The sequence below is a fragment of the Amblyomma americanum genome, chromosome 8 (assembly GCF_052857255.1).
Source record: "Amblyomma americanum isolate KBUSLIRL-KWMA chromosome 8, ASM5285725v1, whole genome shotgun sequence".
Taxonomy (NCBI): domain Eukaryota; kingdom Metazoa; phylum Arthropoda; class Arachnida; order Ixodida; family Ixodidae; genus Amblyomma; species Amblyomma americanum.
Window position 1 is genome coordinate 115597167 of NC_135504.1, and position 19490 is coordinate 115616656.

The window sequence follows — 19490 nt, forward strand, 5'->3', positions numbered from 1 at the left end:
TAGGTGGGCGCATGGGATCAGGAAGTTGGCGGGGATACAATGGCCGCAGTTGGCAAAGGACCGGGTTAATTGTAGAGACATGAGAGAGGCCTTTGAACTGCGGTAGGTGTAATCAGAGTGATGATGATGATGATGATGATGATGATGACTATAATTAACTTCAAGAAATTAATTCGGCTAAAATGTACAGGTCTGACAGCGGAGCAATTCCTCCAATAAGAGCTTATAAACACGGAATGACATATTCAACTCAATTTCAACCATGCAACGCAGTATTTTTGAACCTGTGACTATAATACGCTAGAGTGAGGTTTGCTTTGTTTGGGCCATTCGCTCTTATTTTTTTCCGGTTTAATCAACAAAAGTGTAAGCTAGATTAGGCCGTTGCTGCAAGAATAGACCGCAGGCTTTAATGTATAAATACCGCTCTTTCGGCGGTGTTATTAGCGACGAAGTAACATGATGCGGAACAACAAATGCTGCGGCATTGTCGACAGCAACGCAAGGATCGCTGCTTGCCATCTCCGCAAGCCATTATGGTTGCCGTGGCAACCATAAAAGAGCAGCAAATGTGCAGCGCAGGGTTATGTTTGTCTGGCCCGGTATGTTCGGTAAGCCGACCTCCTATTTATTTCTTAGACTCAGGAGCAGTGCTGATGACTTGTCCAATGACTATTGTTGCAGCTAGCTAAAGTTTTATTATTTAACTCGGAACTAGTGGTTTCTGGTCATCAGTGGGTGTATGGGTAGTTTCTCACCCTGCCTTCTCTTTGCGATCGTTCGTATTCGTCCCACGTAGATGGGCGGGTACAAGTGTGGCGCAAGGATTTATAGGTGATTAACATACTCTCAGCTATTCAGCAGCCGTTGAGCAACAGCCACACATCTGTATTTTTTCTTGTTACCTTTGGACTCGCAAATCACTCACTGTGACCAATGCACTCAAAATTGTTCAGTGTTTAGCTTAAAAATAAGAGACCAGTTTTCTCGGCTAGAAGTATAATATAGAACAAGCTGTCGGGCTAGTTGGTGTTTCATCGTTTTCAGCAGCGCGTAGCACTGTCAGCACTTGTTTGTCTTCGTTTCTTTTTGTGCTGAAGAATTTTCGTTTCAAATATTACACCCCCTCTTCTTTTACAGTGTACACGTGGCGTCTAAAATTACCTGTGAAAACTGTATTTTTCTGGAAAAATTATCATCGGTTTAGTTTTTTTGTACGATTACGGTACTTTCGGCTTATAACACTGTACAGTCTCATAGGAACAACTAAAATCCTCTAGAATTTTTTCGAACAGACAAGGTCAACAGAAAATTTCATAAAATTCATAAAATTCTTGTCAATTTGACTCATATTGCCTAGGCAAGTGCACAAAAAATACTACATGAGTACTGGTGGCTCCAACTCTTACATGCAGGAAGTAGCATTAGGTTGACCGCTAGCCTACGAGTATTTACGAAACGCATAATTGTGAATCTGCACTTCCGGTCGCTGAGTAGCAGAGAACTAAAAGATCGGTGGTAAAACAGCGCGGAAAAACACGAGGATGGAACAAACACAACGACATGAGCGCTGTTTGTTCCGTTCTCGTGTTTTCCCGCGCTGTTTTACCATGGATAGTATTAGCCAACTTGCCCAGCTTTCCGTACTTCTAAAGGATCTGGTTTGGCAGAGCCCATGGCCCAAGCATAACTTCCATAGTTTTCCACCCAAATTATATGCAAATGGCTTACATATGAGAGGCGTAAAACCGAAGCAATTCTAAAGAAATATTTCCAGAAGACATGCAAAGTATAGTTTACGCTTTGGTGAAACGGGCCCCTTCTCCGAAAGGTCATCTTTAGAGGATTTATTGGATCCCATAGGGTGCACATGAATTTATGGAGTTAAACTTTCCAATGTGACTCACTCTTTAAGAAACATCGTATTGAAGGACTGCGTATAGTTTCGGATACCTGTGGTTCTTTGACGCGCTCTAAAAGCGGCACAGTACGCGGGCCACCAGCATTTCGCCTCCATCGAAGTGCGACCGCCGTGGCGGGACCGATCCCGTATTCCTCGTGTCAGCAGCCGGGCACCATAGCTATTGAATGACCAATGCGATACCAAAAGGTGCTTATGAAGCTCCCAATATTCTGAGGGGTCAACACTGGCGTCGTACGAAATGTCCTTAGAGTGGGAGTTTTATGGGCGCTGTGAATGCTCTTTTGCAAGTCTCTAGAATAGACACAGTACCATGAATGCCGGGCACTGCCCAGCCAGTGGAATTAATCGAAGCGTGGTATGGAGGTATTTTATGCAGCTACTTCCTCATTCCCTTTACTTTCACGTCACGGGTGATGTCTTCGCAACAGTTCTGAATGTTCAAAACGAAGCACCTTGTTGTGGCAGCTAATGGTATTAGAAGCGCATGTCCCCAATTCCTGTTTGTGATGGTCCCTCTGGACTTTTGAACTGGGCTTTAAAATACACACGGATACAATCAGGCAGCATATCTGTAGATTTTTGGACTTCCGTGAGGTACCTCTTAATCTTTGAATACCTGTAATCGTTTACGAAAGCGCTATCACAAGTGGTGAAAGACGAAGGAGTGGTCGTAGATCACATAAAATCTTTTTCTGAGTTCATTTCTTTGTGCTTCCTCCACTGGTAGTTGCTGTCCGCAATCTCGTGGCTTAGATGTGGCGAAATATGTAAATCAGTTCTCAAGTATTAGAAGACGGGCCAAGCAATGGCAGTCGAACAAAAAAATAGGCCCTCAAAACTATGATAAGAAAGTAATCCCTGATGATGGCGCAAAGAAGAAACAATAAATGAATTCCGACGATTCCGGTTTGTCAGCGCTAGAAGGTTCACGAAAACAATAGCGCAATGATGACGTCACGAGTAGTTCCCCACCGGCACTAAACAGCCACTGAGAAAACACAGGCAGCCGGAGTAAACTCTTAATTTTTATGCTTAGTGGAATTGAATCACGGTCGCTGTTAGGGCCTTGAGCTGAATTCTGCTGGTTAAGTTATCAGTGGCTGGAGAGCTTAATCTCGAGCAGACAGTCTAGGGTGGTCAGTGCCACAGCCGGCAGTTTTGTACATATGTACATAGTTGTCTATGTTTGTGCTGCGTATTGGGGCATGGAGATGGGTCGCCGACTACGATGCTCCACACATCGAGAAGCAGGCTAATTGAGCTAGCCTCGCTAACAAATCGACTGAGTAGTTCGCAGAACTTCGACGTAAAGTAAGTTAGTTCGACTGCAGACAGAGTAAAAGAAAACGGGCGATATTCTTGGTGCTACAAGAAATCCAAGCAAAGCGCCGCCAAAGACGGGGAACTGACTATAGCCGTCTATTGACGACCTGAGGGTAAATAAATAACAGCCTCGAAATGGCGGCGAAGATTTCTGAGCTATTTTTCCTACCCTTCCGACTTAAGGCAAGAGCTCAGTTCTTCCCCTGAAATCCAATAACGTCGTAGGGCTGTCTCAAAGTCGTGCCCTTTAGCGACTTAATCCAAGCCCACTGATGGAGATGAAGATTCTGGGACTGCGGCAGCGGCCATACTGGCGGTGAAGGGTCTGAGGCACTGGTCGCTTTCAGGAGAGCGTCAGGCCTGTGCAATAGGACGTGAGCAACGCGCACTTTTTTCTTACTGACTCCATATTTCTCGTAGTTTCATTTTCATCTTCGGTTTTATATTCTCACATCTAATTAACCAGTGCACGGTAGCAAACCGCTAAAGTGTCATTTGTGGCTGCTTGGAATGACGCAGCACTTTATGTCTCGGATACGTAGCAAATCGACTTATTGTCCCATTTAACCTCCCTACCCTTTCTCACCTTTGTCTCTATCTCTTTCAATAATGTCGTCACCGCGACAGTTCACACACGGGGTCCACATCAACTCACGCAATGAGTGAAACTCTGGCGTAATTCCATTGGCGACATCAGCATAGTGGGATTTTTTTCAGGCACCTTTTGAAATCATTGTGTGCAGCATGGTTCGTTGCATCGTCCACTAAATTTTACTATAAAATGATTCTGTGAAACAAATCCTGTAAAACAAGAGCTCTAATAGTGCTACTAGTTCATTATAACGATAATGCTCGCTTATTAAAAGTAGTGAGCGGTCGGTTTCCGAAACGTCTTCCAGAGCGAAGGACGTCATGCCATGGCCGCCACTGGCTCTATTTAATTAGTTTGGCCTCCCAGCATGAAAGCAATATGGCGGGGAAAATAAGTACAAATGGCCGAAGACCCTCTTCAAGCAGATTGCATGCTTATCTCTCATGCGGTGCCCAAGCCCCCTCAGAGGACCAATCTTCGCGCACGGAAAGTGCTCGAAGAGAAGCGTTAGGAGAAGCGCGGTTTTCAGGGGCCGAAGTTCAATTAAGCGAATGGCCATAAGAACTGCAGCTCGACATACACAGCAATTTCCCTTTGCTTTTCAACAAATCTTTCAAGAGGATAATCTGTGCGTTCTGTAAAGGGAATAATGACAAATGTCCGGGTTCGTTATATCCGGTCTCCACGCTACTACTTCTCACCCATTTCGCTCATTAGGATTCGTCATAGCCAGAATCGGCACGTTTATAATTTTTGGAGTAATCATGCTTATATGTGATGTGCTGTTGTGGGAAGGGTTCTTGCGCTTGGAGCTTAGTTGAATTGAGTCTATAATAATGCGTTTCGCTTTCTGCACGAGGATTTATTAGTGTCATTCATTCAGTTTTTTTTTTGGTATAGTTCGACAAAGGCTCAGCTGCATTGTTCAAGATTATAGACCGAAAATAAAACTCACGTTGAAGAACTCTGTCCACGCACTTCACCAGTTTTGTGTGGCTGGGCTAGCAGATAAGTACAGAATTCACTTGCATGTATTCCGGGACTTTGCTCAATAAGTATTACTGGGGTTCAAGATTTGTTCATGCGGCATTTCTTTTTATACATTTGGAAAAGTTGAGTGGTCGAGAAAGATAATTTGCAGCAGTCAATCTACTCGAGCCAAGGGAGACTGAACTTACTCAATGTCCGCTTTCCAATTTTTTTTTTCGGAAGCTAATTGGATGCTATGGGCCGGTATCTAAACAAGCAGACACCAAAATTGTTTTATAGTGAATACTGCCGCAAATGAACGAGCAGGAAAGAAACTTAGACGTATTATGCAAATATTACACATCTCCTTCTAAATACAAGAAATTTTGTTCTCTCAGCTTTTCTTATTCCTCGTACTGCAGTTTTCTTTCTGGCAGGTTGCAGACCTAGCATTTGAACACGAAAGCCGAACAACGAAATAAAACAAGAAACTGCCGCAATAACACAAAGAAAATGAATGTGCTGTTGGTCTTTCTGGGAACTGCGCGGTGACGTGGAGAAGTTCCCTCGACCATTGAGTGCGTAGCCATGGGTCGACCTCATTTGCTGTCACACGCAATCCGAGATGATTCGAGGGCAAACGACAGCGTATCCACCGTCGTCCCCACTCTTCCTCTGACCGACAAAAAAAAATATGCCTTTGCACGGACGCAAAAAGTCAATCAAGACTCCAGAGCTTTTCTGGCCCCCTAATCGGCAGTAGTGGACAGCGCGTGTGACGTAATCGTTCAATAACGACCGCAGTGCCGCCACAAAGTACCCAAGGGCCTCGCAAGTCGGCAAAGAAAGAACGTACTTCTTTGTCAGGCACCCTTGGGCAGGTAACAACGAGGCGGAATCCCCACCTGGTGCTTTTCGTTCACGCAGCATCGACCGTAATTTTGTGCTCCAAAGAACCTTGCACAAGCGGACCCTTCGAGATTGTCCGCATTGTTCGGCCTGCACTGCTAGAGAAAGTTCTTTCCCCGGAAATTACACCTGAGACTTAGGTGCGTGTGCTTTGAAAAAAGAAGGAAAAGCTACCGGCGACTTTTATCACGGTTTCTCGCCCATTTTTTTGTCAGTCTGGCTTTGCTTCCCTTTGAGCAGGTGGCATTTCGAAGGCCTCATTTTTTATTTTCCATATTCATTAATATCTGAACTTGGTTTTCATAGCGCTAAGAGCAAATAACTGAATGAAAAGCAAGCTCCAAGAAGGAGGAAACAAGAGTAATAATAGACGCTCAGTGAGTGGAAGTAAAGGCATAGTTGACTCTCTGCAGCGATGGGCGGCGTGTCTTGTGCTAGAAAAGCCGAGCCTTACTCTGTGAGCCTCTGTGATGCAGAATACGTTTTTCTCAGCGCTAGCTTTACATACTTGCGTCATTAAACTTTGCACTTCACCAATAATTATACGTTTTATTTACATGACCATCGCATGAATGCTCAGATTTAGCTGCTGCTCTCTCTCTCTTTTGGAACATCAAAAACCTAACGGGAATATGCGCTTGCTATGCCGTCTGCTTGACGACGTCTTGAGTCGCCTTGCGTAGCTGGTTTCGGAAGAGAATTTAATCAACTTGTATCAACAATACTGCTTTTTCAATATTGCAAAATACTAAATCGTTGACTCATACATCATATAGTTTTTTGGAAAACACGGCCCTTTCCCTCCAAAAATTATCAACGTTTGGAAAAGCAGTTATATCCCTGTCATCACAATAGTAGCACCGCTTGCTAGCACATTTCAGACGCAGTGGCGACAGTTAAACACCCTCAGTAACATAATGGAAGGATTACTTACATCTTTGTGACCGCTTTGATTCCCCAAATAATGGTGTTATCAGCGCGGCATGTGCGGCTCACTTGATAATGATGATGATGATTATGGATTTTTATGGCGCAAGGGCAGCTATGGCCAAAGAGCGCCATGTCACAAGGTATTTTTTCTTTTTCTCAAGGTGGGGTCAAAGACCCATTTCCCAAGCGTTTCACCCTAAATAAGCCAAGCACCAGACCAGGGGAAAGCTTGTACCCATTGTATCACCGGTGGGTACCCGGCGGCACTGGGGATCGAACCCCGCACCTCCCGCATACGAGGCGGATGCTCAACCACTTGGCCACCACTGCGGTGGCTCACTTGATAAGAATGCGTCCTAGATTTGTTAAAACAAAGCGAAGAATGAGCTATCCTTAGAAGCGATTCAGTAGAATTGTGCGTTATGTAAAGAATATTACGGCAAAATGCACATTTTCAGCTCAACAGGCGTAGTGTATTCATTTTAATTGCGAGCTGTAAACATATTCGTGCAACAATTCTCAGTAGGCGCTAATAAATTGGCCTTAGGGATCTTCAACGCGATGTGTAGTATGTTGACGCCAATGAAAATGTTCAACTATCTGCGCCGAAATTTTGCTCAGGCGATCAGCTGCTTGCTCGAGCTGAAAGCTTAGTTTGCGCTGCCCTCGTGGAATGGTTAATCTTCCTGTTACGTTGTTCACTGAGGTGCGTTACATTATTTGTCGAAGATTGAAAAGAAACTTCCAAAATATGTCCTTGTAAGAATGCAAAGAATCACGTGTTTAACTGATAGAAAGAGAATGCAGCTCACTTCGGTATCTTTCACGGCGCTGCCGACAGCGAAATGGATTTGGACACATAATAACTGAAAGTGGGGTTTACGAAATATCCTTATTTTTGGGCTTCCTTTGCTCTTTCTTTTCAATCAGACTGGCTAAAACAGAAAACGGTATGTATCACAGAAACTATAGAAAGAAAAGAAAAAAAAAACGGGAGCAAAAATTTTATAAAGGTCATAAATTTAACGGGTGCGACACTTCGCGTGTGCGATTGCTGGCACTCAGCATTATCATTCACCGCGTCCGGAAATTTTGTTTTCCCTGCCTGTAAAGTGTACTTTGCCGCTGCAACCTGCTGAGTTTAGCGAAGCTCTCTTTACGACTAAAGAAGATAGAGGGGACAGAAGGGGATACGGAAAAACTTAGAACGGGTGAGTGTATATCACTTAAATATAAATCCAAGAATCGAAAAACAAGAGAAAGGAGGAAAGTGTTTTGGACGAAATGCTTATACGAAGCTGGTATGGACTTGGAGCGTAGCCGGATTGGTCAACACAACACTTTAACGTCAACACAGGAAAAAAAGCAAAGAGCTATGGGAAAAACAGTGCTTCGAACTTTAAATAAACTTCGCTCTCTTGGTTATAGTGAAATAGAAGCAGCCATTCGCTGAAAGAATAGAGGAACACACTCTCTAAAGAAAACAAGAGTAAAATGGAGCGCCTTAAGGGCTGCTAAACTTGCATACTGTCTGTTACTATGCATCGATTTCTAATTACGTCAGGCCGGAGAAAAAGTCACGTTTTCCGCAGGCGGTATTCGCAGTACAACGTTACGCAATATCTTCCTGATGTGTACATTGCTTTTACCCTATTTTTTCAGCTGTCCTTCATCATTTATTCTTTTATTTTTTATGCCCATTATACTTTGTGGCACAGATCGGGGAACTTCGTTTTTCATACGTTTTATCTACCCCAACAAATTAATATATTGTTTACTCTTTTGATCCTGATGATGAGAAGAGAGTCTTTTTTTGCTGAATTGCTTACTTGTGATCTAAAGCATGACATCTAGCGCAAATTAACAAAAAAAGAAAAAATATTTAGCAGTAATATACATTTCTTCCCGCGCAAATAATAGCGAGTTAGAAAACACGTGCGCACCTAACCATTACTCTCAACAAAAGGCTGCGACTACAACGAGGAAGATAATACTCCACGAGGAAAGTGGAAGTTTGGGCTAGCTGGTAATGAACGACTCGGAAGGAGGCTTAGCTAGAGAGAAACTAGGGCATTGAGAGTGAGAGAGGATCAGCACTCGTCATGTGTCCCTCTCGTGTTTATTTCCCTCGCGCTCTGTTCCTTTCAAAAAGAAAAATCTCCGCTTCAGCAGTGCACCAATTGTAGTCAAAAGCAGATGACGCCTTAGTAGACAAAGAGTGCGATTGCAGTCAATCTCTATTGCCTCATTCATGTCGCAACTTTCTATCTCCTAACGTTAATATTAAGCTCAGAAGAAAAGAAGTTGAGAAAATGAGCTGTGGTCTATGGCCAAGTCTGTTGCTTGCAGCGCTTTCTAAACAGAGAGAAAACTAAAGGCGCAAGTTCAAAGCTGAGAAGAAGGTATGCGCGAGGAAAGTTTTGTACGCAAAATACCCCCACTTCGCTGTTGCAGTGATGTCAAATCAGAGTGGGGCCAAAGAGAGGAGATGTATTGTTTTTTTTTATTCTACTGGAACGTGGTTCTTTTGAATTTTTGCTTCTGAACGTAACGCGACACATGCCGTCAACGAGCTTCCTTTCCAGTCTGTCTTCTTCCTACGCCATCATCATCATCATCATCATCAACAGCGTGACTACGCCCACTGCAGGGCAGGGGCCTCTCCTATATCTAACTCTCTCCTATGCCAGCTGAAGCGACTCTATCACCGAGAACTTCTTAAACTCATTCGCGCACCTAACTTTCTGCCGCCCCCTGCTTCGCTTGCCTTCTCTTGGAATCCACTCCGTTACTGTCAAGGACCATCGCTCATCTTCGCTTCAAATTACAGCTCGTGCTCACGCCAATTTCGCCCTCTGGATTTCACCTAGGTTGTCATAAACTCGCGTTTGCCTCCTGACTTGCTCTTCCTCTTCCTCTCTCTTAACCTTACACCAATAATTTTCTTTCTAACGCTCGCTGCCTGGTCCTCAATTTAGGTTGAACTATTCTCATTTTTCCCCACGTTTCTGTCACTTCTGTTAGTACAAGTAAGGTGCTGCGCTTACTTCGGGCGATTACACTAATAGGGCACACTGTACGCTTATTTATGTAAACTCTAGGCAGCGGCTACCACCTAAATACATTTCCTGAATCGTCTTGCATGATGTGCTGGAGATTCCCGCAACTGTAGGCCAAACAAAGGCTAGCGTGACAAAAGTGAAAAAACACAGTTAATTCCATGCGGAGAAAATTTTGAAACGCTAGCGGCAAACAATCGCAACCAGGAGAGTGGCCACTCGATCTCCACAGTACGAGTGACGCATAAAATATGTATTTTAGAAATCGCCCTTAGAGCCGAAGAAAATGCTGACAGTAGCCAGAGGTGGGCGCGAATTTCATACCAATGATAGTCGGTGTTCGGAGTCAATTGAAATTGAAATTATGTTTTTTTGAAGGTCAGGGTGTTTCGTTTCGTAATATCTGAGGGGTGGATATGGTGGTGTCGTGTTACCATTAGATTCGAATTTTATCAAATGCTAAGACGAACAAGTCGATTAAAGTGTTTACTCTAAAATAACTTCAAAATAAGTACTGGATAGACACTGGGGAGGCATGCATGAACAGGGTCTTGCATTTAAATTGCCAGTACTTTTTTTAAAAACTGCTCACAAACAGCCTCGGCGCTCATTACTTGTCGGCGCACAATAGTTGAAAAGTTTGTGTTCACCTGTTCAAAACGCCTTTTCACGATGGAAAAGTCATCCCTCAAGAGAAGAGGAAATTGGTTACAGAAATACGTGTTACTGGCACATTATGTCAAACTGGCTGCAAATTGGGTGCAGGCTGCCCGTTAAAAAAAATCTGCTGCTAGTTAGTGAACGCTGGCCCATCCCCTGAGTTAAGTTACACTCGAACAGCTCTTCTTATATATTCGCCGTTGCTGTTTTTTCCAACGGCATATATACCCTTGCTTCACAAGACTTTTTTTTTTTAATTGCAACGTCGATGCCCCTCTTAGCTTTTTTTCTGTTCTTCAGAGCAGTATATGATGCAATGCTTCTTGGTACTTGCGTTGCACGGTTAGCCGAAAGCTCTAGAAAAATTTACGTTCTCACGAAACGTCATAATCATTGGCGTCTTCCTAACTATCCAATAATTACAAAGTAAACAATGGAGGGAAAACCTCAGGAAGTTTGCTGGAGTTTTGACAAAAGCACTTGCCTTCGTCTGAGCAAGTCTTCTTTTCGAAACTCCAGCAAGCAGCCTCAGGTTTTACCCCCTTCTTCATTTTGTGATTATCAAGAACCACCTGACCAACCTCTCTCTACCACTAAATATGTGTTTCAGTTCCCTCTTGAACCGTTTGCTTCGTTTCGTTATTTCAGGGATTTTATTGCGGCTGTGCCAGCTAGAAATAATTTTTAGTAAGCCAGAAAAAGCGAGACAGCTCAAGCTACTAGCTTCGAAAGACGATGAATATTTGTGGGGTTCCTTAGGCCTAGACGACAGAATTTCGAAAGATTGCTGCAATTCAATATTACACAACTAAGCGCAGTGAGCTTTAGAAACTATACAAGGGAAGTGTTAGGAAATAAATGTCTCAGAAGATGGAGGGCACATTGCATGTTGAGTAAAATGACAAGACAAGGAGCAACATATAAAACGGCATGTGTTTTGAGCAGAGTATTGAGGTTACCTTGTTCCTATCATAATATACACTGCATATACTAAACCCCGCAGATTTAGCTTTGAGCGCCAATAAGTGGTTGAATATTTAATGCTAGAGTTGAGTTGGGCGTAGAAATGCTGTTATATTCTTACAGAAAACGAACGAGCTTTTGTATAACAAGAGGTGTAAAGTAAAATGTTCGGTTTTGGTAGTAAAAGTTTCTAAAATACTTTTTTTTCATGTAGCGGTGGAAAGCAAACTAAAATTGGAGTGCTATGTAAGAGGGTGGTGTAAACAATCCACGGTACTTATTAGCGAAAGTACAAAAAAAAGAAACCTTAAACGAATATTTCTGACTGCGTTGGGCAGGCCGGCGCACATACGACCAACAATGGTGCAAATAAGCTATTATGGTGCAACGGTCGGAGGGGAGGTTGCGTACCGCTGTTCAACATAAATGTTTAAACTCAAATTACGCCACCGTTGTATTTCCAAGTAACGTCGGAAAAAGGTGAAAACGTGAGACAACGAACTCCAGGAGAAAAACACGAAGAAAAACTGAGGATGCTTGTGTAAACATGCGACAGTATACTGCGATGCCACCCGGAAAAAAGGTGTGTATCTGGAAAGTTGCGTTTTCTTCTTTTTTCTTGGCGCAGTGGAACAAATCTCACTGTGGTGCGGAAGCAGAGTGTCTCTCAGTGCTTGTCTGAAAATATGCGCAAACAATAGCGCGACTGCTTTTATTTGGGAAAGATGCAAATTCCAGCACTTAGAAAACATGACCCTTGTTTGGCCTTACAGTTTCTTCCCTCAACTCCACCGGCAAGGTTTGGAAAACCAAATAAAACACAGACCAGGAAGTGTCTTTCGGAGCATTCCTAATGTCCCATCCCTGTGTGTAACTAAATAAAGCAAGCTGAATAGCGGCAAGAATCAGAGTGTGGAGCCGAGGCTGCAACTGCAAACAAGCTTCCTGCATTCTGTAAGAGTTTGTAACATAGATCACACACAAAAAGGTGCCAGAGTCAGCGAATATACCTGGATATCCTACGAATAACACATCAAAATGAAAGTGTAAAGCAGCAATTATGATAATGAGACACCTATGCATAGTAGTGAAAGTATGCACGGTAGTTTTATGACACAAAAATATTGCGCTCCTCATCAAAATAACAATATGAGCCAGAAACCTAGCTCAAATAATATATAAAACCACACAATATACTGTAAAATTTTGCCAACATGGGTCTTAGCCTCGAATCTGCGTACTTGTCCGAGCGTCCACGCATGTGAATTTCATTTCCGCTGTCAGGAAAGTCGGTCTCAAGGGAGACAAAAAGTCAACGTTTTGTGCCTCTACCTTTGGTGTCAATTATATAATTGAAATTCAGCACTAAATATCGCAGCGGTAAAATTTGCGCCCAAGAAAGGGAATTATGGAAACTGAAAGGAAATCATTTCTTTGCATGTTCCTCTGAATGTTCTTTGGCGTGGAGATCTCATGCACGTTTTAATTCTGTGATGTTACTTACTCATCAAGGAGTTTTTTAAGAATATCAAATGGATGGTGCTTTCATATCTTTTCGTAGTCCCATTTAACCATTGCCTAACGAAAGGAAGGATGCGAAATCAAGGTTTTGTTCGACACTCGGGGAGAAAAAAAAGACACCCAAAAATCAAATTGCTCTCCTGGAAGGGAAGGTACTTGTGGTTTAGAAACACTCTCTTTTGTGCACCGAAAGCAGTCTGGTTTGTGAAATATACTGTTGTGAAGGTCTCCCGAATCATTTAAATCCTATGGTACTGTAATGTTCCAACAAAGTGCACCACCATAGACGAGCAGCCACCGTGGCAATGTTCCGAATTATATATCCGTGCTAAAGAGCCATTCTACAAATTCATGGCGTGAACCTCGGCGAGACAACGTAAGGTGGTGGATCAATAATTTTGAAGGTGATACTGTTTCACGCCATTATTATGCAACTATCGAGCCCAGAATGTGCTGATTTCATTTACGTTCTTTTCGTTCTTCTAACTTCCGTACATTGTGCTGGCCTGCAGCTTTTCTCTAATTCAGGGTGCGTAATTTGAAACGGCGTCACAATAGTTTTCAAGGATATACTGTTACACATAATTATTATGCAACTATCAAGCCCAGAATTCTCTGTTTTTGCTTACGTTCTTTTGGTTCTCCTAACTTTGGTGCATCGCGCTGCCCTGGAACTTTTCTGAAATTTAGGTTAGGTCGTTTGAGACGACATCAACGCAATGTTGAAGCTCCTAGTGTCTCAGACCATTATTATGCAACTATCAAAGCCCAAAATTCTCTATCATTTACGCTCTTTCGGATCTCTTAACTTCCTTGAAATGCGCTGGCCTGGAACTTTTCTTTAAATTCGGGAAAATCACTTTAAATCGGCCGTAGTAAAACATTGCTGTGCTTAGTTCCTGAAAAAACGTCATTAGCGGCTCAGATCTCGACGGGAGGCCACGCATTAAGGTTTCTCTTCTTACAATATATGGATGCTTGTTTCTGCAACAGGGAGAATTAACCGGCTTAGTGTTCAAGCTCAGCTCGTTGAAATGTGGTCAGGGCATTCTGTACACTTGGGATGGCAGTCGCGGTAATCTGAATGTTCAAGTCACATTTAAACTGACAGGAAGGCACGCTAACGAATGTCGCCATAACTGCTTCCTACATCACTTAATTTATACAGAAAATGGCTGTATTAGTTGTTCCGCTAGAAACGATTTTGCTGTGACCAAGTTATTAAGGGGTGATTCAAAACAGGTTCAATGACGTATATTTTTTGGGGTAGGATGCGGGGAGGCTTGAGCGACGGCGGGCAATATTTGATTTGATCTGCATAGATTTATCACCGCTTCATACTGAAAAGCCGGATTCTTTCACCGACTATTTCTGTTGTGAAAACTGGAAAAAGAAGAAACGCATTTAACGTACTGAATGCAGCAACGGCACATTTCTCTGAAGAACTGCAATGTTCAGCAAGTGGTGAAGACGATAACATTGCAGGAATCATTCTTCAAAACGTAAAACATCATCAGAGCACCCCCACTCAGCGGATAGCGTAAGTACGACCAGGGGATGTTTTCAGACTCGACAATATTTCTATTTCACTGACATTCAGAGACATAACACCTGTACAGATGATTTTATTGTGCTCGGGTCGCGCCTATAACTGTTGGCTCCGCACACTGAGGGTAACACTGGAGACCGCCAAAGGCCACACACATAGGTTTTAAAAGCAATTCTTTTCATCTTCCCTGAACGAGCCGGCACTGCTCATCGACCCTAAACATTTAGATAGCCTAAACATTTAGACACTAAATATTTACACAGTCGGACTTCAAATGCGGGCGCTTTTTCCCGATCGACGGATGCCTACAAACATTTCCAAGGGCTGCGCAGAATTCCGCCGTTTGCTTGGGTTTAAATTCTCCGACAGTGTATGTCTTTCATAAAGACCTCGACCGGCGCCTCGCTTCAACGTACAACTAAACCACCGGAGGGCTTCTCCACTTTTCCGCAGCGCACTTTGGGAACAAGACGACGCTAGCGCACACGAGTTTCTTTCAATTTGCCAAGGTGCTGCGCCTTCTGCACCGTCGCATTATCTACCGCACTGCATCGACACAAGCGCAGCAGCGACCCGGTGGGCGAAGAAGAGAAAAATTGAAAGCGACGGTGCAGTGCACAGGGAGCCTTGTTCGTTCGCTTCTTTTGTGTCTTCGCAAGAGAAACATCGGAGAGCACAGCGGCGCATTATAAGAAGTCAGGCCTGCAAGTGAAGTCAGCGAAGAGCGAAGCGATATATTAAACAGAAGACAGCTTCCGAGACGTCGATGGCGCCTTGCAGCAGGCACTGGCAAGTTGTGTCAGATCGGAAAGTAGTCATTTCGTTAAATTATCTCGAGAGCTTCACACAGCCGGCATTTGTACCTCTTAGTTCTCCTTGCTATATTCTCGACAACCCTAATATATGCAAGCCCCTTGCTTCCTTCTGCGTGTACCGCTTTCATGCTTCTGCATGTCCGTCGGCTAATAGGAGACATTGTAAAGGCGAGTGTGCCCTTTTTCTTATATCGGTAAGGTAAAAAAATGGTAGGTATGGAATGGAATGGTATCGTATGTATGGCAGGGTATGACATGGCATTGCACGGTATGGGGCGGTATGTTAGGATGTTAGGCTATTTCTGGTTCAATATCTCAATGCGCTGCTTTGGCTGTGACAGGTGCGGCAGCAGATTTTCTAGGATTAATGTCTGTAATCAAGGCTCGATTAATGTCTACAAGCTTTAACAAAGAGACGGGCATGTGATGAATTTTGTCCCCACCTATTAGCCACCGCTGCGTACTGCATTTCACCCCGGTACCTTGGGCTCAGCTTGTAAACGCCTTCTGCTCTCAAGAACCGCCGGCAGCTACGTCAAAAAAAATCCGTCAGGCAACGACATACAAACTTTTAACGCTCATCTTTATATGCACAAGCACCAGTATGCATAAATCGCTAAAATCTGCCTCCGCAGTACAGACCTTTTAAAACACTGACCATTGCACATAGTGTTTTTATCCTGTCTTGATGCCGAACTTCAAACAGCAAATGCGTTTCTGCGTTTATTAAAAAGAATATACTAAGTATGTAGCCAATGTAACTGGAGCCTAAGCTACACATAGCATACACGACATTACACTTTCAGTCAATACATAAGAATTTTTCAGGTTGTGAATTCATGTGTGCAACCATTTTTTAAACCTTATTCCTGCCCTACTCCGAAGCCTGAGAATAGCCCGCTAGGCTTCTGAGCTGAGCACAATAAACTGGCCAGTAGGAACCGACTGTAGGCGGCGGCAGTGAGCTCAATCAGTTTTTCAAGTGGTTAACAAGAACATATGTGAATAGTTTTTACTTATTTTCGCTTTGTTTACTCAAGTAACTGTTAACACTTTAAGGAACGGGAGACAGTGAAATGCGTCAAATATTTCAACCCAACACTTATTAATTCCGTCGGCCCTCTTGTATAGCGCACTGCATAATAATCAGAAGATGGCGCACAATACCAGAATTTTGAAAGGAATTATGAATACGAGTGTGCTTTCTGCATTGAGATAGTAGACACTGGGCTCGTAGTAACGTCAGAGGAAGAAATCACAGTATGATTCCTTGCTGCTCTCAGGACAACCTGCTTTTGCAGGCTGCGCTGATTAATCCTGCATGTTTAAGATATGGGAATAATACAGCCTTGTGCTGAAAAACGCAGGAAAAAGGCAGTCAACTCAACTACTTGTAAATTCTCTTTCCGAATTTAATATTTTTCTTATTTTTGCGCAAAGTAATATAACTGCAATCATCGGGATTGCATTTTGAAGCGTCACCGAACAGCCCTACTCACGTATTCTGCACAGACGCCTAAGTTCCAAACTGGCTCCACTCCAGCATATTTTGAAACTCATCGCAATATGTATGTGGTATAAGCTCCATTAGAATATTCTAGTCGATCGAAAACTTCCCATCTATATAGATATGCAAGCGTTGACATTTGGGATCCACCCTGGTCCAAACTTTTAAACTTTTAAACGAATGGAAGTCTCCACAGATGTCCCCGAGGGGTAGATGCGTAAATGAAATAACGTTAATGGCAACCTCACGTAGTGTATGTTTGAAATTGACAAAATATTAATGCGAGGAGAAATGAACTCTGCGTAAAACTTTATGCTTCGATATAGGAGTGCTGAAAAACTGAGAAAATAGGGTTAAACTCCGCTACATCTCTATGCACTCGCGCACGAGCATGAATTGACTGATTTTTAAAAAATAGTGGTTTTAAAAATGCTATTGACTGACAGTTCGGAATTACGCGGCCGTACACTGCTGTTAAGAATGAGGCAAATCGACTTAAATTGTTTAAAAATTGTATGACGATATATAAAATTGATTATCGATGACATAAGGTATTCGATAAAGGCAGGCACTTCGTGCGGATAAGGGAGGTATCGACATTGCAGTACATAATGAGGAGGGTTCTTGGACGGGAGTCCTATTTGCCTATTATTAATAATTAATTAAAAGACTCTTAGCCTAGCGTCGCTGCTCAGCCACTTGGGTGTCGAATGCGTAGACAGTAGCTTGGGAGTGTTTCTTGCCTGGTCCACGTGAGTGCCGAGGTGTTCAAGAGAGTACAAGAGGAGGGAAGTCGACTTAAGGTGACGGGCATCTTGCGTTGTCACTTTGTCAGAAATAATTGCTTGCACGGGCGCAACCTTATGACTGTCAGATTGGGCAGTTAGTTACAACCTCTTTAGAATTTAAAGTAAGTGCCCAGACGCAGCGCTACCAAAGATACGAAACTTCCATGTAAACCACTGTCGAGCCAAGCCAAACGTATGCCAATTCCTTCCTTATCAGCCGGAAGAAAGCAAGCTGGAGCTTGGTGTCGCTACCATGCCAACAATATCCAGCTGAAAAAAAACATCAGTGAGCAGGATTCGAACCACCACCTCTGAGATAAAAGCAACTTCATTTGTCGGGGCCTTATATGATTCGGTGATTGCCGCAGCCTGTCTGGCTGCACGTATGTCCAAGATTTAATTTTTTTTTACATCAAATCCGCTCCGGTCACCAGTTACGCAGAACCTGAAACCGAACCTAACTGTAATTTCCAACCCCTGGCGCTGCCACGCTGAGGCCTGCTTCTGCCAGTGTAAATTGAAAGAGAGAGAGACAGCATACTTTATTTTGTCCAACAGAATAGACTGCGCCCAAGCTCTGGGACAGAGCCCCTCAAAAAATATTATTCTTTTCATGAAAAAATTACTGCAAAGTACAAAAACCTTTTGTCGGCTCTTTAGTGCTCGGAAAAAAGAAATCGTGTTTTCAGTGAAGCCAAACATATTGCCATGCTTGTCTAAGAAGCTTAAGCCGCACTGAATGGATGATTTAGTTGCGTGGAATGATATGAAAAAGAGTCACATTAAACTTTTGTGACTCACAACTTTACATCAATGCTTTAAGTTACTAATTGTCTCAAGAAATGTACAGAGGAAAGTTCTGGAAAGGCAATATATTTAGTGAGACCTGAATACAACGAAATAATAAATACTACAAATAGGTAACATAGAATTTAAGAGTTTTCAGGGAAAGAAACAATATTTACATTTGAGCGCTTCTAACGTCCTATTTGCACTTGGCTGCTGCTGCAAACAACCGTCGTGCTGAAGCCTAATAAAAGAGAAATATAAGGTACTCTTGGTTTTACATTTTTCTCGGTAAAGTTCGCCTCGGTTAGAAGACCTGTAATTAGGGGGCCTACAAACTCATGTAATCGCCGCGGAAATTCTAAAGCTAGCCTGTGCATTCGGGTACTTTTTACAGGCCATTTCTTTGAAGAAAAACTTCTAAGACGGGAACGCGAAGATATCTTGGTGATAAAGACCTTCCTTGCCTAAAAAAACGTAACATGAAAAGGAAAACGGCACCGAACGGACATGCATCGCGGCAGGAATGCGTCAAATAAAATATCACGCCAGAAGACAGAAGGCACGCGATATTCGAGCTCAAGGCCTGTGTGCTGCATTCACGACTCCGCAGTGAGGTCTCTCCAGGGTGACCTACCAGCATGAATAATTCAGCACAGGTAGAAGTGCGAGAACTTTCGGACAAAAAAAGGCAACCGCCCTCGTACAGCCAGGGAGAGTACGCAAGGAAATATGGCAAAAAAAAATTATTATGCGGTTCTTGGAGAACTACAAGACAGAGGCTTTGGCCTAGTGTTAAGACAGGGTATTAAGTCACGCATCACTTTAAAGCCCCGCTCTAACATTAAATTGTTGTATCATTAGGAGAACTGAAGCGGGCGGAGTGGGTGAGGGAGCAAACGCAGGTTAATGACATCCTAGTCGAAACCAAGAGGAAGAACGGGGCTTGGGAAGGGCATGTAATCGAAGGCAAGATAACCGCTCGTATTTAATGCTAACGGAACGGATTCTCAGAGAAGGCAAGCGTAGCAGGGGGCGGCAGAAGGTTAGACGGGCGGATATATTAACAAGTCTGCGGGCATACGGTGGCCGGTGGCGGCAAAAGACAGGTTTAATTGAAGAGACATGGGAGAGGCCTTTGCCCTGCAGTTTAGTCAGGCTGGTGATGATGAAGATGATGATGATGATATCCATG